This window comes from Equus przewalskii, chromosome 2 (genome assembly GCF_037783145.1).
Source record: "Equus przewalskii isolate Varuska chromosome 2, EquPr2, whole genome shotgun sequence".
In the NCBI taxonomy this organism is placed as follows: Eukaryota; Metazoa; Chordata; class Mammalia; order Perissodactyla; family Equidae; genus Equus; species Equus przewalskii.
In genome coordinates this window covers 35,548,511-35,567,858 of record NC_091832.1, presented here as the reverse complement: position 1 = coordinate 35,567,858, position 19,348 = coordinate 35,548,511, and the positions used below count along the sequence as shown (strand labels likewise).

At 56.3% G+C, this 19,348-nt stretch overlaps 1 protein-coding gene across 10 annotated transcripts in view; it reads left to right on the top strand.

The window, feature by feature from the left end:
- Nucleotides 1–19,348, top strand: part of IGSF21 (immunoglobin superfamily member 21) — a 242,232-nt gene that overhangs the window by 61,256 nt on the left and 161,628 nt on the right. The gene's annotated exons all lie outside the window — the stretch shown is intronic.

The window sequence follows — 19,348 nt, the reverse complement described above, 5'->3', positions numbered from 1 at the left end:
GCGGCAGCTGGTGAGGAGGAGCATCCTGGGGGAGAGGGTCCCCAGGGAAGCTGGAACCGCCTAAGGCTTGCCTGGATTTGGAAGCTCGGACCCCATCTTTTAGGCACAGGTCATGTATTACATTGAGGAATAATAATAAATTACAATCAATAGCAAAAGTAATAATAATAATTATGAGTAACTCACCCTGCCTTAGCTGTCCCGACTTCTTTGGTTCCAGGAAGCTCCAGGCACACCGCAGGCTCGGGGCCTTGGGTTTCTCCTCTCCCCTCCCCTGGTATCCACGTCCCTCACTTCCTCGCCTCCTTGGTGTCTCTCCTCTGATGTCGCTGTCCCAGTGGGGTCTTTGCTGACCTTTCACTCTGTCCCCTTTCTGCTCAGTTTTCTTAATGTATTTATCACTTCCTACTATCCCATTGTGTGACAAATACAAACTTATGGTACCATATACACCATATATTAATATGTTTCGATGTTTCCTTGGTTGTGGTCTCTAGACCATAAACTCCATAGGGGTGAGGACTGTGACCTTAGCATCCAGAGCAGAGCCTGGCATCCCATGCACGCTCCGTAAATATTTGTTGAAGAATGAATGAATGAATGGGACATTTCTGGCACGTGGGAGCTACGACAGTCGTGGTACCTGCCACATTGGGTTGTTGAGTCCCCCTGACTCCATACGGGGAGGTATCACCTCATTCCACCATTGGGGGTGCTGAGGTCTGGAAAGACAAACAGGCAGGCCCCAGACAGCATCCCTCGGTAAAACCCAGTGTGGAAAGTCCAAGGTGCAGCTGAGAAGGGGTCTGGAAGGTGCAGAGGCTGGGTGAGGGCACAGGAGGCTGATGGTTTCCTCTCCGACTCCTGTCTGCCCCAGAGCCTTCTAGGCTGTCTTTTGGGAGTTGGGGGTGTTGAGATGACCAGGAGCTGGGGCCCCAGTTGAAGCGCCTGCCCTGTGGGACCTGTGCAGACCCCTGCCCTCTGGGCCTCCGTTTCCCCACCTGTGATTCCTGCAGTCACCAGAGGCTCAGCGCTCCCCTCTGCCAGCCGCAGCTGCTCCCCAGGGAAGAGAAGGGGCATTCCTCCTGTCGTCCCCTCCTCCTGGTCCCCGGCTCAGAGCTTGATGCCTGCAGGAGCTGGGATGCCCTCAGTTATTGAGGGGGGTTGTCTGGCACCATGTACCACCTGCCCGGTATTTCTGAAGCCACATCCTCCACGTCATGGTGAGTTGTGCACTGCTCTGCCCAACGCCAAATAGACGGGAGCCACAGCCCCGCTCAGCTTCTTGTCTAACCGCGGCTGTGACATCGATGTGACAGTGCATTTAGTTAGAGGACCGCAAGCATGGACCCAAACGCGGTTTTGGCCCAGGGTCTTCGGGCTTGAGCAGCCCAAACTCTGTGCGTGCCGATAATAAGAAGGGCCTTTAGATTGTGGTGCGGACTAGATGAGATAATGGGTGAGTGTCTTGAGAGCAGGGCCCGGCCAGTGACCGGCCCTTGATCCCAAGCCCCTCCCTGCTCCTGGTGGAGAGTCCCTGCCAGACCCGGAAAGGTGCCCCTCTGCCCCGTTGGGACAAGATGTCAGCTCGCTGTCTCTTGAATGTCCTCCAAGTGTTTGCAGGGTTGGTGGCAGGGGGTGGGGGAGACTTCTGAAGGTGCTGACCTTTGTTCCAGCTCTTAGGGGCGTGACTGGCCTGCAGCATCTTTGGGCTACCCGAGGGGGCAGTGTGGTCCAGGCAGCATCCGGGGCAGTTGGGGGCCTTTCTTAAGCCCACGCTCCCACCTCGAATCCACTGCTGTCCTTAGAACGGACACTGAGCGGGAGGGGGCTTACCTTCATTTCGTGTCTGGTGAGCTCAGCTATAAATAAGGAAAGTGGATTCAGAGAAGAAACTTGCGCACATTTTCCCAGCCAGAAAGTTCCAGAGCTGGATGAGATGCAGATCTGTGGCTGTCTGCCCTATGCCAGGCACGCCCTTCGTTATCCTTTAAATCAGGTCTGAACCCTTTATTTATGTAGGCAAAGCCCTGAGCATGCGGCAGGCCACGCTTCCTTTCCACCAGAAAGTGAAAAGGCCCACCATGGTTTCCAGGAAGCGTCTCTCGAGGGTAACTTCTTCCTGTTGTTCCTGACCCCTGGCCTGGGTCCCGTCTACTTGCTGCGAGTGGTCACAGAACCTCAGTCTTCCACAGAGCAGCTGCCATGGGTGTAACTAAGTGACTCGTGAGTGTCATGAGAAAAAAGACACTGTGTCCGTCCCGGTCATCGCTGTTCAATGAGTGAATGCATGCATGAATGAATGAATGAGTGAAACATGAGACACAGTTCTGAATTCCATCCTCTCATTGCCCCACCAAGCTGCCTGTCCCCTGTCCGTTACAGCCTGGGAGGGAGTTCCTCATTACAAATAGGTGGGAACGGGGCCAACGTGCCCAACGGGGTTGGTGGCCTTTCCACCTGCAGAAATTTCCTGTGGATTCCACCTCTGTGTCCATCCACTTGATCCACGCCCCAGGCGCCCATGCTCTCCTCTCTCGTACCCCTGATGAATCACGTGAGTCCCGAGACAGAACCGCCGACACTGTCCTTATCAAGCGGACACGGCATCACCCTTCTTTACCTGCTGGGGATTATAGGATGCGTCCGTGCCCCGTCCCCCACCAGGCTGCCCCCGCCTCGGCAGTACCCTTTTCCTAACAGAGTCACCGAACCCTGTGCTCTTCTCAAAGCAGCCTGGGGAGCCCCCAAGGGAGGCGGCTGGGGCGTGATCTTGCCTTGCAGTCCATGTCAGAACCTGCTGGCTGGCTGAAGAGGTCCCCTCCCCTGGCGGTCTGAAGGATGCTGTTGGGGCATTGGGTCGAGCACTATGCCAGGAGTCTGGCCGCCCAGCTCTACTACACACTGCCTCTCTGAAACTCAGTTTCCCCACCGATGATAGAATAAAGGCCTCGATTCCACCAACTTTGAGGCACCCTCCGGCCCTGAGGTTTGGGGGCTGCCCTTCCCGATTTCGTTGTAAACTCCATAAGAACAGACTGTATCTGTGAACCGCTGAATTTTCTTTTATGTAAATTATACCTCGATATAGCAGGCAAAAGGTGAATTCGAGTCCACAAGATATATGGCAGTCAAAGAATATTCTAGGAACAATGAGAACCTTGTGCATTTGGTACCAATGGGCGTGAGGTCAGAGAGGAGCCTGGAGAGCTGGCATGAGCGCTGGTTGTGGAAGTTCGCGAGCAGCGTTCTAACATCGCAAGATACGTAACACCTAGCACTGTGTGACAACCAGCCCCAAACTTAGTGGCTTAAAACAATCATTGGTCCTCACCACCATGGACCTACAGTGGGGTGGGGGTCGGCTGATCTGGACTGGGTTCAGTCGGGCGGTTCTGTCTAAGCTGTGGGTTCAACTGGGCTAGGCTCCAGGGTGTGGACTGAGCTCAGCTCAGCCCCATGTGTCTTCATTCCGGGGTCCCAGCTGCGGGACAGCAGCTCCTGAGGAGAGCTCCTTTCGTGGAGAGGACAGAAGGGCAAGAGGGCTGCGTCGCACTGTGTAAGCCCACTGCAAGCTGCTGCTGGCATCTAACATCCCACTGGCCAAAAGTCACATGACCAAGCTCTAGATTGATGGGGTGGGGGGTATTTCTGCCCAGAGAGAGGGAGAGGGGAGCGGGTATTTGCTGAACAAGCCATCACGAGGTAACTCAGCACAATGGTTAGGGGGCAGGCCAGCTTGGGTTCGCATTCTGACCCTCATCAGCCATGGACTTCGTGCAGGTAACTTTCCCTCTCTGTGCCTCAGTTTCCCTATCTGAAAAGCAGATGTCCTCAAGCATAGCATTAAAGTACATCATGTCCATTGAGCCCCTCATCCTCAGGCGTCACAGAATGAGTGCCTATGTCGGCCGTTATTTCACAGATGATGAGGCATATTCCAATTTCATCTTTGTCGTCATTCCTGGTCCCCATCCCCTCATTTCCTTCTTCTGGGCCAAACCCTCCTCTCCCGCCCCCTCCCCAGGTCGCCACTCTCTTCAAATATTTGGAAATGTCCCCAAAGTCCCCAATCTCAGCCATGGTTAAGCCAAGCTACACAGATTTAGTTCCTTTAATCTTTCCTCGTAAATTAATCCCTCTGAAGCTTTAATCATTTTCCTCGAACGAGATTCAAATGAGACACATCTCTGGGCTCCCACCGTACCCCGGCTGCAGGCCAGCGACTGGCGGTCACGCTGACAGGTTTCTTGTCCTGCAGGGAAGGCACCCCAGGCTGCCCCGGAGATAGGAAGATTCAGGCATCAGGAGCCTTACCCTATACTAGAAGCCAGCCCAGGTTTTGCTGGTGTCCTGCCCACAGGTGGAAGGACGGTCTGCACCTGCATGTTATCTGCAGTGAGGGTGGGTGGCTGGACACTTGCCTATGCCCAGCCGCCCTGTGGCACTTGGCCACCTTTTATGCCTTACGTGGAATGTGTGTCCTGTCTTGTATGCAATGTGTCGGATCCTCCATCTTAATTCTGAGAGATTGGAACCCATCTCTGTACAGCTCCAAAGCCTGGGGGGGTCCCAGCTCCCTGGCTTACCTTTGCAGAAAGGGAACAAGGCGTCCCCACAGACTGCATGATGGCTGGGGCTGACCCATCTGGGACTAGCAGAATGTCAGGGACACGCCCAGTCCACCCTTCTGTCAATCTCTGAGATTCAGGTTTGGAAGCTGGCTGCTTATTTCTGTGACCTTCTAGGAAATACTCCCCTGACCCAGCTTCGAGTGGATTCCAAATGTTAAAGTCAGTGACTGAGGAGAAACAGTGAAACACAGTGTGTCCCCAGCCGAGTTTCTCCAGGCGGCAGGATCCATGTGGGTTTGTAATTCCTAGCGGCATTTCTCCGGCATTTAACGCGCGGGTGTGTGGCCCACAGACGGCTACAGTGTTGTTACATGGACACTGGGCAGATCCGAGCTGAATTCCTCCTTCCTAATTATGAGGATGTCCAACCTGGTGGCTAATGATAGATTTGGGGGGACTTCCTGGGTTGGGATCCCAGCTCTACCACTTACTAGCTATGTGGCCTTGGGCAAGCAACTTTGCCTCTCCGTGCCTCAGTTTCCCCCTCTGAAAAATGGGCGAATAAGTCAAAATGTCTGAAGTCCCTCCAAGAGCGCCAGGCACAGAACAGGGGCTCAGTGTGCATTTGCTTCTATCAGAATTGTCTCCACGTCACCGTGTCTCCATAGCTGGTGAGTCGTTTCCCGTCTCTGAGCCTCAGTTTCTCCACCTGTACGGTAGGCAGGCTGCCACTCGCCTCCCAGGGGGCTGTCGTGAGAATCAGTCGAAATAAAGCGGGTGAAAGTGCTTTGCAAAATGGCAAAGCATCACGCGTTTTGGAAGATTGTTGGAGACATGGCGGCGATGTACCGGCAATGAGGGGAGTGATGAGCTGTGATATTTAAATGAGAATTTCTAAGCTCCCCAGAAGCCTTTATTCCCGGTCCCCAAACACTTATTGTGTTGGAATATCTCGTAGCTTTCCGTTCCTACCTGGGAGACTGATTTGCTCGAAATTGGCTCGGAGAAGGCAGAGCTATTAGAGGGAGGGCTCGGAGGGAGGGGGCTTGGAAATCTTCCCCCATCAGTGAGTTTCTAGGTGATTGGGAAATGGATTGTTGAATCTTAGTCTCTCTCTCCCTCTGCATCACTCCCTCCCTGCCCGAGAACTACTGAGGAATGAGACGGATGCCATCTGTCTGAAAGCCAGGTACGTGGGAGTCAGTCTCCCCGCCTCCCTCTCCCTCACTCGCCACGGCCCATCGCTCCCCAAGGCCTGTAAGGATCCCTCCAAAATATCAGTCGGAGCTGCCCCCTCCTCGGCTGCAGAGTCTGGCATCTCGCCCCTATTTTCTCAGGAGCATCCTCGCTGGGCCCCTGGCTTCCTTTCCCCTCCTGGAATCTGTTCTCCAAGTAGCAGCTGGCAGGGTCTAACGCCGATCTGATCCTTCCCCAGACCCACTGGTGGCTTCCTTTCGTTTCTAGCAAAAGTTCAGAATGCTCAGAAGTAGCACTATTATGATCCCATTTTACAGACGAGGAAACTGAAGCCCAAACCAGTTAAGCAACTCCGGCCCCAGGTCCCACAGCGCAGAGTCGTCAGGATTGAGATCACCGACCTGGCCGCCTGGGTTCGTCCCCCGCTCCAGCCTCCTCCCAAGCCGCTGGTCCTCTCTCTGTCCGTCTGATTGAACAGGGCCCCTCGACCCTCAGGGCCTTGGCCTATGCCTTTCCCGCCACCCAGAATTCCCTTCCCTCCTCTCATTGTCTCCCTACCTCCCCCAACGCCAACCGGGCAGCTCCTGCTCCTCCTCTGGGTTGCCATTCCCACGGCACCCGGCGCAGGAGGTCTTCCCAGCTGAATCTGGGGTCCGCAGGCTCACAGCCCTGCCCTCCTTCAGTGCACTCGTCCTAGAGCAACTGTCACCCCTCCTGGGACTCTCTGTAGGATGCCTGCCGCTGCTGGGACAGCAGTGTCACCACTGTGGGGGGTCAGCCAGCCTGGGCTCCGTAACAGACTGCCTTGGATGGTTATTTCTCCCGGTTCTGGAGGCTCCGAGTCCAAGACCAAAGGGCCAGCAGATTCGGTTCCTGAGGTGGACTCTCTGCCTGGCCTGCATGTGGCCACTTTCTCGCTGTGTCCCCACGTGGCAGAGAGAGAGAGAGAGTGAACTCTGGTCTCTCTTTCTCTTCTGATAAGGACACTAACCCCAGCATGGAGGCCCCACCCACATGACCTCATTGAAACCCAATCCCCTCCCAGAGGCTCTGCTTCCGAAGAGCATACATTGGGGGTTAAAGCTGCAATATACAGATTCTGGGGGTCCACAAACGTTCAGTCCATGACAGGTGGTAATATCTTATTCCTCTCTGGCTCGCTGATCCCAAGCACTGTTCTTGGCACTAAGCAGGCACTCAGAACACTTGTAGAATGAATTAATGAATGAATGAATAAGGAACTGTGTTTGGACATTGAATCTGGGGGTCCCTCCTAGATTTGGGAGGAACCCTGCAAACCCACTTACATCCCAAGAGGTTTTGGCGACATGAGAGAGGGCTGGGGGAATCGCCATCGAGCAAAGTCTCCCCTTTTCATCAGCAATGACCTCACGGTTGGCAAGGTCATGGCTTGCTAGGGTGCCTTCACTTTTCCTGAAACATAAGAATAAATTAAGGGGGGAAAAAAAGAGGAGGAAAAAGTCACGTTGAGCTGCTCTGATCTCCCAACCGTGCGGTCCACCCCGGGGATGAGATCCCCGGTGTGAAATATTGCCTCGTGATGAGATCTCAAGCCATGAAATATAACCATGAATTTAGATCCCCACCCTGGAAATACAGTGCGCTGATTAGATCGCCCCCGTGAAATATGGCCTTTGGGTTCTTGCACGCGGGTAAAATATGGTCTTTGATTAGATCACGGCGGGAGAGGCTGAGTTGCTAGCTGGGAGAGGAGACTTTCACCACATCCTCACAAACTGAGATATAAATACACGGAGAGGAAGAGAAAGCAGAGGAGGTGAATTCATAACGCTGACATTTTGGAACTTGGACTTTCTCGGAGGTTGTCAGCGTGAGGGGAGGGGACGGGGACAGACCCTGCCGTGCTGGCAGCATCCTCAGCTGGGTGACAGTGGTGGTGGTGACAGCTGATGTACGGGGGCTTCCTGCGTGCCGGGCACTGTGCTGAATGTTTACCACGTTAGCTCCTGAGTTCCCGTGGGGATGGTGACCCGATGACAGTTCCCGGTTACAGGTGGGAACGGAGGCACAGAGAAGTCAAGTCACCTACTCAGGGACTCACAGCTGGGACGTGTCAGGGCTGGGATTTGAACCTCGGTCATCTGCTCCTCCAGACCTTACTCTTAGTCATTGCCCTTTGATTGGCTGAGCTGATGCCGCGCTGGCCTGGCCTGTGGTGCTGGGGACATGTGGCCCCCACAGGCTCTCGGCTGCTACAGGGGTGAGGGGCGGGGACCCCTGCAAGAGTCAGAGACGGGCTGGCACTGCCCTCGGCTCCGCCGGGTGAGGATGGGAACAGAGAATGCCAGGGTCAGAGCCCAGAGAGACAGGGGGTCCAGCTGGGTCCCTGCCTTTAGCCAGAAGTGCAGGACCAGAGCTGGGCGGCGGCAGGCCAGGCCTGGAAGCCAAGGTTGCCTAACTTTGAGGCACATGCCTCCCCCTTGCTCTGTAAATCCCTCTCTCTCTGAAAGGAGCAGAGAACTAAATTTGGATCCTGAGTTTATTCAGCGAGATGGCTTAGGGTAATAATTCAGTGGCTGGGCAGGGCTGGTCATCCTGTGAGCTGGCTCTGCGGGCGGGGCCCGGGGCACTCACGCCCCAGGCTGCTCACAGCTGAGCCTCTGTTACGGAATTGCCCTTGAAGGCCACCACCTACCCCAAGGTCATGCCTCCCCAGAGGCAGTCCCATCCAGTGGCGGCTCGATGGGACACAAGGGCCCTGTCCTCTTGCCTCAGTTCAGGTAACTTTGAAGGGTTGTCTCAGCTCCAGGGCCCCCAGTGGGACCGGCTGAGGCCCCACAGCCCAGCTCCCCTCTGCCTGTCCTCCGCCCTGCACCCCTACACAGGGCTGTCCCCAGGCACCCCAAGCACCCTCCTGCACACAGCTCTCCGTCTCATGGTCTGTGCCCCAGAGCCCAGCCTGTGGCAGACGCTGACCAGCCTCCCCGTACCTCAGTTTCTCATCTGTGAAATGGACGCATGAACACACTCGCCCCAGGGGGTGTTGGAGGCGAGGGTGCTTGGTGTGTGTGACCGCAGTAAGTGGTGGGTCAGCATTCGCCGGCATCCGTGACGGGTGGTCCCGGGCTGCGGAAGTTCCCATGCCGCAGTTCGTCCTGCCTCCTTTCCTCTGCAAAGCGGGGCCAGTGAGCCGGTCCAGTGGGTCATTGTAATGTCCGTCTGTCTGGCAGCTGGGGCCGTGGGGGCTGGAGCAGGTACTCATCAGATGTCAGTTCTGGCCCCTCTTCCTTCCCCTGGCGTGGGTGCTCAGCGAGGCGGGCGAGGGGGAGGGGGCATCTCCTTATCTCGCCGGAGCCAGCCGCCCGGCCCCTCTTATCGGGGATTTGTGAGCTTGTAAAACATGGCCTGCTGTCACGCCATCTCCCCGGGGCCAGGGTGCACTCAGCTGGGCCTTATCCTCGGGGATCTTGGCCTGTGGTTGAGGGGACTGCCAGGTTATCCTGGGCGGATGGCAGCCAAGTCCTCCAGGGACGCTGGGGGGCATCAGGGCTGGCCTGCCAGTGGCTGACATGACTCCGGAGTGGACAAGGCAGCGTGCAGGAGTCCCCCTACCCTCTTTTCTTCCCTGCAGAGATTTCAGACGGTGAGGTGACCCTGAGAGGCTCTGGGAACCCAGAAGGAAAAAATTGGGCGGGAGAAAAAAAAAGAGCTACATCAACCTCAGTGACCTCCTGCATTCACCCATTCCTTGTTAAGCACCTATTGTGTGCCACCTGCTCTCAGCTGGCCAGACCGTTGACTTAGCATGAAGCCTCAGACTTTTAGTTCTGTGTCTCATGGTTTCTAGCTGTGTGACCTAAGGCCAGTCACTTGCCTTCTCTGAGCCTCACATGTCCAATGGGAATAATAGCACCCAACTCACCGTTATCAGGGTCCCTTGAGGCAGTGGATGTGAAAGAGCTGCCTTATAAACTGTGAAGTCCTGTGCCCACAGGAAGGGCGTGATCAAAGGATAAGCTTGCACGTGGATTACATACCTAGAGGAATGGCAGAGTGGGCCGAGGGTCCCAGGAGGCCGAGCGGGCTTGCAGGAGTGGGAGCAGATATGCCAGGGTTCGCTCTGCTGGGGGAGGAGGGGGTGAAACAGAGGACATTCCAGGCCAAGGGGAAGCCGTCCATACAGCCGGCTGCGTAGGGGGCATGCAGGTGGGCCCTTGCCGTGGGTGCGAGCTGGCGACCGGAGCAGTGCTGGCCTGTGGCCGCCTTGCTGGTCGGGGAGGCCGGGCCCATCTGGCTCTGTTTTTCTCCCGTCATTTGGATGCTTTTGTGCTGAATTCCCATTTGTCACTGTTGTCCTGTGCTTCTCTTTTGAACGTGGCATCTGCTAGGGGCTCCATCCGGTCCCTACCCGCTGTGTTCTGGTGCTCAGATCTGTTTGCAACCTGGGCATCTGGTCTTAGGGCAGTGAGTGGTTCCGATCCCTCAGCGGGTCTCGGAGGTGGAGCCGGGGGTGGGTGGGGCGAGGGCAGAAGGCCTTTGCTGAAGGTGCTGGCCCTGCCTGACCCCAGGCCTGTGGCACCTGCCTCTTCTGAGAGTCGACTGAGCAGCTCCCCTTCCTCCCCGGCCTCCTGGGGGCTGCCGCGGCTTCCCCTTCCCCGTCTTGTGCGTCTTCCTTTCCGACCAGGCTTCAGGCAGCAGAAGAGCCCGGCCGTTCTGAGCACCTGCTTTGGAGCCAAGCAAGCCTGGGTTTGACCCTTGGCTCTGCCATTCACCAGCTGAGCATCCGTAGCTCGGTCTCCAGGAGCCTATTTCCTGCCTTTGCAAAATGGGGATAGTTCTGCCCTCCTGGCGCTCCTGCGGGGCTGCAGCCGGAGGGGGCTCTGCGGTGCCTCCCCGCCTATGATGCGCACATGGCGTGGGCATGGCTCTGGGCCAGGCCACCGGAGGCTGCATCCTGGCTCCCCCAGGGTATATTTGTTAGCCTCTCTCTGTGCCTCCGTCTTGTCACCCACAGGATAGGAACAACACCAGCTTCGTAGAATAGATGGGGGTCATCAGTGAGTCTGTGTGTCTGTAAAGGGCTCAGAACTGAGCCTGATGCAGTCAGCACCGCCTGATGCTGGCGGCAGCAGCATCACCATGCCCAGGAGCATTGTCCTGTGGCTGCCCGGGGGCCGCAGAGAGGACAGAGGCCATTGCCCGGTCAGCAGCCGGGCTCACTGAGGACCAGTGAGGTTCAGCCTCCGGCCTAGGGTCCTACGGCCCAGTTCGGATTTGTATCTGTGCGTGTGTGTTGGGGGGTCAGACGACCTGGCCTCAAGTCTGTCCCCTTGCTTGACAGTCGTCTGGGTGGACGCCGGCTGGTGACTTCTGTACCAAGTTCCATTCTGAGTTCCGTTTTTCTTTTCTTCTGCCAGAAAGCGTTTGTGAGAATTAAACAAGAAAATAAAAGTGGACGTTTTTTTGAAAAACAAAGGGCAGTGAACTGATTCAATTCAAATATTCAACACCCATCTCCTGAGCATCTGCTGAGGGGAACCCAGGGGTGGGCGGGCAGAAGGGACCCGGTCCTCACGGAGCCTTCACTCTATGGGCAGGAGACACCCTGACAGAGGAACGAGCACTCCGGGTTCACGGAGGGGCTGAGGGCTGGGTCAGGGGCCGTCAGGGAGGGCAGCGTGAGGAGGTGACATTTGACTTGGCAGCTGAACGAAGCAGGGACGAGCCCAAGGATGTATGGGGCAGGGGAACAATGAACAGAGAGAAGCTCAGCATAAAGGTGAGGGGAGTGGGCGCATTCCAGGGCCGGGGGACCCGGGTTGGGTGGTGGGAGCTGTGGTCAGGGGCCAACCCCTGCAGGGCCTTGGGGCCCAGGCTCAGAGTCTGGAATCGATTCCAAGAGAGATGAGAGCCACCGGGGGCTGGGGTAGAAGAGACCTGTGGTCTACTGGGATGTTTGTCTATTCCACTCTCGCAATATACAAATATTAGTCTGCAGTGGGGCGAGCTGAAGGGAAGCGAGTTTTCCTGAGTGTGTGTGTGTGTGTACACACGTAGGGCGGGTATCTGTGTGTGTCCAGGGAGGGTATCTGTGAGCGTGCAGATTTAGAGGACGTTCAGGAACCAGAAAAGGATCAGATGAGTCACTCTGAGATTCTTTGTGACCCAGAGACTCTGTGATTTTATGAAGAAACGGTCATGTGGCTTATTTTTCAAGTCCCCAGACCATGAGTGAATTTAAGATAATAGGAGGAATTTAGGATGAAGCTGGATGTGAAGGATGCTGCGCACGGGTCAGCGGGGAAGCCACCGGCATTCCTGTTTCTGCGGAGCAGGAGGTCTCAGCTGCTGGCAGCGGGAAGGGAAAGGAGGCACGTCTATTGAATTAATAAAAGGCAATGAGGGCTAACTTGTTTGGAGCATTTACTGTGTGCAGGCTCCGTGCTAACCACTTTACATGAACTCCATCTCGGGGCTCCTACACACACTGCATTAGTTTTCTAGGGCTGCCCTAGCAAATTACCACACCCTCGGTGGCGAAAAACAACAGATATTTATTCTCTCCCAGCTTCGAAGGCGAAAAGTCTGGAATCAAGGTGTCGGCACGGCCACGCTCCCTCCGAAGGCTCTGGAAGCTTCCCCCCCGGCCTCTCATAGCTTCTGGTGGTCGTCAGCAATCCTTGGTGTGCCTTGGCTCGTAGACACGTCACCCCAGTCTCTGCCTCCATCATCGCCATGTGGCATTCTGCCTGTGTGCGTGTGTCTCTCCTCTTCTTATAAGCACACCAGTCGTTACTCATCTTAGCCAATTACATCTTCAAAGCCCCTATTTCCAAATAAGATCGTATTCTGATGCTCTAGGTAGACAATGTTGGGGTGACACTATTAAACTCAATGTCCCCACTCTTTTGAAGGGGGTAATGTTGCCCCAATTTCACAGAAGCTCCAGAAGGTTAAATGACCCACTCTAGGTCACACGGCTACAAAGTGGGAAAGCTGGATTCGAACCCAAGAGCGTCTTTGATGAAGGTTCGCTCTCATTCCACCCCTCCAGGCTGCCTCCCGTGGGGGGCCTGGCATGTCTGCCAGAGGAAGGGTGCAAGGCAGTTTGGGGGGGCTTGGGGATCCCCGAGTAGATTGGAATGGCTAGAGTGCTGTGGTGGGAGATCAGCTGAAACGGAGCTGGAATGAGGCTCACAACAGTCTTGGAGGGGCCCCTCCCTTCTCCTTCTCTGCCTTCGGGATCCTTCTGAACCTACCACAGAGACCACCTTCCCTCTGAAGACTCCCAAATCCCCTCGCCCTGTGAGGATGTGCCAGCCCTTGCTCCGAGCTGCCCTAGGCCTGTGGCTTGTGTCTTTCTGGAACGAATCCCGTTCTCTTTTGCACCTTAAATTCTCGGATGGTGAGTCTCACTCACCTTGACGCTTGGCCTTGACCTTCTCCAGGCCAGTCCGTGTTCTCAGAGCCTGACACAGTGAGCAGCACATTGCAGGTGCCCTGTAAATTCATCCATTCCACAAAGAGTTATTGAGCACAGTTATGTGCTGGGAGCTGAGAACAGAGACGGGAAGGAGGGGCCGTCGGCTAGGGAGACGGACACACAGACAGACTGGCCATGGGGAAAGTGCGGGCATCCTGGGAGCCCAGGGGGAGCCAGGTGGGCAGACTGGGGTGGGGGAGAGAGGCAGAGAAGGCTTCCCGGAGGAGGTGACGGCGAGCGTGACAGGTGAGGCAGTGCAGTGACGGGAAGGGAGAGGGGAGGGAAGGTCAGTGCAGCCGAGTGAGCAGCAGGTGTGAAGCCCTTCAGGCTGGAGGGAGTGCTCAGAGCCCTCTGGACTGCAGGCAGCTGGGCGAGGCTGGCGCGTGCCCAGGGAGGAGGTGGGAAGGGGAGGTGCCGATGGGAAGTTTCTCTGGGATTTCCCTTCCCTTGAGACAGACGTTGGGGTGGGAGGAGGCACTGCAGAGTGCCGGGCAGGAAAGCTCTTCCTGGAAGCAGGTGGAGAGAGGCTGGAGGCAGGGAGGCGGGGAGAGGCCGGGGGCTGAGCGGATCCGGCAGTGGTAGGGGGAGAGCGGAGAGATTCGAGTATCACTAGATGCTCGCTAAGCTGAATTCTGTATCGCCCTGCAGGACTGGATTCGACCTCAATGCAGGGAGGAAGGTCACGCACCTGAGTCCCTGCTGAGTGAGGAGGCTCCTTCCTGCTGGGTGGGGGGAGGGTGAGCAAGGGGAGGACAGAGAAACTGTGTCTGTCGGCGCCCCTTAGTGGTGGAGCTGGGCTGCCCATCCTGGGTGTCACCTTCTCTCCCTTTCCCACAAGCCCCCCGAGGACTGGGGTCAGGGGGTCTGCAGAATCCAGGCGCACACTGCAGGGCCAGAGCTTAACAACCAGTAGACTTAGACGTCAGCGAGAGAGCCCAGGGTCTGTCCTCACAGCCAAGGCTTACTGGGGGCCCCACGGGCTCCCGAAGGTGCCGCGTGAAATAACCCACGTCAGGGCTGACGTTTATCAACAGCTCACTGTTCGCCAGACCCCATGGCAAGTGTTCTCTGCATTATCTTGTCTGAGCCACCTAACGGCCCCATGTGGTGGGCGCTCATGTTGTACCCATTTGACAGATGAAGCAACTGAGGCTCCAAGAGGGGAAGTGACTTGCCCACAGTCACACCTCTAGGAAGGGGCAGAGCTGGGACTTGAGCCCTTGTTCTCATGACTCCCAAGCCCTGGCCTGTGCTGCCCCCCAGGAAGATGCCGTTTTCCCAGGGCCCTGATCGCTGGGGAAGGTAACCTTTGGCCCCAATCGGCAGAGCCGGTGGGAAAGCCGCCGCCAGGCCCCGTCCAAACGAGAGAAGGAAGACGGACGGGCTGGCTCCCTCTTTTCCTGGCTTCCCGGTACCAAGTATATATTTTTTCTAATCGGCCCGGCTGCTGATGGTTATCTGGCTTCGTGAGAGAGCGAAAGAGACTTTGTGTCAAATGCTGAAAAATGACTTTTCAGGCAGCCTCTCTGTCTCCTGAAAGGGGCTGACGTGCTCAGAGCATACAAATCACTCAGCACTCTGCGTCTCGATGTGAGGAAGGAGTGTGTTTAGATTGCTAAAACCACTCCCGTCCCTGCCCAAGGTCACGAGCAGGCATCCCGGCCTTGTCCATGCCTGGAGGGCAGCGAGGCCTGGAGAGGAGAGGCGATGTGGCCCCAGACGGCAAGGCTGGGGGGCTCGAGGTCCAGGAGGGGTCCCTTGGATGCAGAAGGTGCGAGAGCCCGAGAAGAAGGCTGACCCGGGATTCTAGGTCTTCATCGTCCCACAGTAAGCTGTGTGACCTTGGACAAGTTACTTCACCTTTCTGGACCTTGGGGATGCCCCTCCATATATAGTCCCACAAACTGTGTCTTCAGCTGTGCCATTCATCCAGCCGGATGTTTTAATTACTGGGTTTACCTGATGCCGACTGATGCTCAGAGACCCCCGGGCAGCAGAATTTACTGACAGGCCACTGGGTGGAGGGGAAGAGGGTGGACTTTGAAGCACGTCAGAGAGGGGCTTGAACCCGGGCTCTGGATTGGGCGGCCTGCTCGAGTTCTGCCACTCAAGCTGTGTGACCTGGGGTATGTGGCTTACCCACTCTGAGCCTCGGTTTCCTCATCTATGAAGTGAGGAAATAACCAAGACTGGCTCCTGAGGGGCAGTGGTGAAAGCAAAGGGCTCAGGACAATGCCCGGCACGTGCGTCCGTCCTCGGTCAGTGTCAGTGTTGTCACGGTGACCACTTCTTAGCTGGGCTGACGGGGCACGGCTACTGACCTCTCCAAGCCTTGGTCTCTCCATCTGTAAAAGAGGGATGAGGATTTAGAAATTCAGAGTACTCAAAATGCTGGGCACACAGTAGGCTCTTAATCACTCGTAGACATTATTCTGGCTCTTTGCAGAAAAATAGTTTTTGGTAAAATTTCAGCTTTTAAGTGTAGCTGATATTTTGCAATCCCTTGAAAATTTATAACAAAGTATCTAACGGGATGTTTCTCAATACTAACACTGGATTGACTAGAATGTCCCGTTTTCTGAGTGGCCATGATGGGAGGCCACTGCGGGGGTCTCTTTATCAGAGTCAAGAGCCCCGTGGCGGTCAGGGGCAGAGAATGCCCAGAGCGGACCCCAGGAGGTAGCACAGGCCCCAGTCCTGGATGCCAGCCCCAGTGGGCCTGGGCCAGGGGTCCCGCCTGCCTGCCCTGCTTCCTGGAACACCGGTGGGCTCGGCGGGCGGACCCCGCCATACAGAGGGAGCAGTTGGCCGCCAGAACAAGAACTGAGAGAGCTCGAACCAGGCTCCAGGCCTCCAGTGGGTGAGGGGGGAGATATTTGTCATTTGTCTCCCCATTTCTGTTTTCCTGACTGTAAAACACAGAGAAACCACACAGCCAGGACTTTAAGACAGCAGCCTCCAGATGAGTCTGAGATGTTAGGCAAGTCCTGCCAGGGGCCTTCCTTGTGCTGGAGCAAAACGAAAGGTCTTCCGTGGCCAGGAAAAATTCTAAAATTGGGGAGCAGGGCGGCAGAATAAAATGCACAGGATGAAGAGAGAGGGCAGAATATTGGAGAAAGGGCCCCAGACTCGGCACCAGGCGGACACAGGCCTGGGCGTCACTTGAGAGCTGGGTGACTCCAGGCTGGTCATCTCCCTCCTGGCCCCACTTAACTCCTGGGGTGTTATGAGGACCGAGATCATGGAGGTAAAAGGCTTTGTTTTTTGCAAAGAATTAGCACAAAACGATGATGGGGAGGCCTCTCTCCTCCTCCTCTGCCCAGAGGCCACCAGCAGGAGCGTGTGGCAGTGACAGGCTCCATGGGACAGATGGGGTGGCTTGGTGGGGCTCTCAGTCCGTCCATTCTCCCCATTCCGTCTGCCTGAGCCCCCTCTCTAGTGGGTCCTGGACTGACGCTGGGGTGTCGTGACCCAGGTGTGGGCCCAGATGCGGGGCTGGTGGCCCACGCTGGGCTAGCCAAGGAGATACGCAGACAGGAACATCTTGGAAAGGACAGAAAGACAATGTGGGTGGAGCGTCCCATGGGGCTGAGCAGAGAGGGAGCGTGGGCACGAGGCAGTGGCACATAGGGCAGAGGAGCAGACTGAGGCGACACACAGCACAAGACATGCCATCCTGGCCTCGAGGAGAGGGCCCCGCAGCAGCCTTCTGGGGACGCGTGTCACCTGAGCTGTGGGAAGGAAGGAGGCCCGGATGCAGTGTGGACGCTCCGAGCCTCCACGCCTGTAAACGAGGCAAATAAACTAGACTGATGTCTCTCTAGGGCAGACTTTTTTAATACACAACTTTGTGAGGCACCCCAATATGTCAGACAGACGAAAGGGGAGCGGCTCTGGCTAAAGAATGGGTTGGGGACCCTGCACCTCCATCTCTGAGGTGCCCCCAAGTTCAAAGGCCGCCCCTGCCACTTACTGGCTGGGTGATGTGTTTCCACTTCCTGACCTCTCCAAGCCTCTGTTCCATCATCTGTCAAAGGGGGACAACGTTAGAACTTATCTCACCAGTGAAGATGAAATAAGACGAAAGATGTGCCTGTAACCGAGTAAAACCTCCACCAATGTCCCCGCTACAACAATGATTATTATCGACTCCCTCCCGCACAGCCGCCCTCGGATCCCAGGCTCTGCTGGACACAGCTTGGGCACCACCCCTTGAGACGTCCCCCAGAGGGCCTGTCACTTGGAGCATCCTCTAACTCTGAAGTTCTCAGCACCCCGGACACAGCGACTCCATGGGTCTCTTACTTGGCGATGCTGCCTTGGGGTGGTGGGAAACTGTGCCCGTGCCGCCTTCCCTGTGGTGTGGTGACAGCCCAGAGGGAGCGGGCAGCAGCCCCTCTTGTCCCCTCTCCACCCCTCAGGTCTCCCTCCTTCACTATGTCTCACCTCTGGCATTCACAACCGCAACGCTCGCGACTTTAATCGCCTCCATTGTCTGCTCCACGCCGGGTAATCTTGGCTTGGAACACATGTTAACAAATGGGCGAAGTTTTATCGGGAGCCGGGCGCCCCTCCCACTTTGTCAGATAAGATGCTCTCGCTTCCTGGGCTCGTCCTTGGGAATCGATCCGGGTGTCGCGTTGATGGCAGGTGGGGGGGGAGGGGTGATCCTGGGGGGCTGCAGGGGCCCGACGAAGGCCCCCCATGGGTTCTGCTGCTTCCCCTGCTGGCTAGGGGTCCCCCCGAGACCCTGTAAGCTGCAGGGCAGGGGGAAGGCTGGCGTTGATTCTGGGTTCGAATCCCACCTCTGCCTCTTCCTAAGCACGTGGCTGTGGTGATTGTATCACGAGCCACTTCCCTTCTCTGGGTCTTGATCAGCTCGATACAAAGTAAGAACAACGCCACCTGCCTCTCAGAGTGAGGTTCAATGAGATTCTGGACACGACATTATCTGGGGCTTAGTGGGCAGACCGTGGTCCTGGTTGCTTTCTTACTGGCATCAGTTTTCTAGAGCTGGCGTAACAAAGTGGCGTATGACAGCAGACGTGTATTCTCTCGCAGTTCTGGAGGCTCGAAGGGCTGTGCTCCCTCCGAAGGCGCTAGGGGAGGGTCCTTCCTGCCTCTTCCAGCTTCTGCTGTTGCCGGCCGTCCTTGGCTCGTGGCTGCGTCACTCCCATCTCTGCCTCCACCATTGCGTGGCGCCTCCCTCTGTGCATCTCTCTCTCTTTGTCCAAGTTTCCCTCTTCTTATAAGGACATTAGTCATACTGGATTAGGGCCCATCCTCATCTTCACTTGATTATATTGGCAAAGACACTATTCCTGAAAAAGGTCACATTCACAGGGGTTGTGATGTATGTATCTTTTTGGGGGACACGGTTCACCCCACAATACCACCCTTTGGCCAAGCCCTCCTAACTCGAGTAGTCGGCGTCATCATCACCCTTGGAAGCAGGCTTGGTCACTAAGTTTCCCCTGCTCGGCGGGTCACGTGCCTTATGTCGTCTCTCTTATGGCAGCTCCCTGAGGGGTGTGCTGTTATGGGGTCCCCAACTTCCCTCTACTGCCACCTCCTGATCTAAGCCAGGGGTGGGTGTGTAAGCAGATAATAGTGTTTACATGAGATGGGGGCTGTGCCAGAGAGATGAGTGTTTGTGGAAGCAAACATGCAGTGTCCCTTCCACACTAAGGGGAAGTGACATCAGGAAGCTCTCGAGGGACCAACTGAGCTGAGCCCGGAAGGATGCAGAAGGATGAGAAGGGCCGTCTGGGCAGAGGGGACAGCATGAGCAAAGGGCAGGAGGAAGGAATGCTCTTCAGCTGCCCTGGGGCCGGCGGGCAGCCCTGGGAGGCCGGGTCAGGGACTAAGTATGTGCTGGGGGAGGATGGAGCTCCTTGGAGACGAGGCTCTGAGGGGCAGCTGGACTGACACCTGGAGGAGCCAAGCTGAGGAGGACAGCCTTGAGCCTGTGGGCACTGGGGAGCCAGTGAAGGTTGTGGAGCAGGGAAAACGGTGAGTCAGAACTGTGGCTCAGAGGGCTAGTCCAGCAGCAAGAGCATTTTAAGGTTTTTGCTGAAGAGAAGGCTTTCCCTCCTAGGGACACAATTGTCGC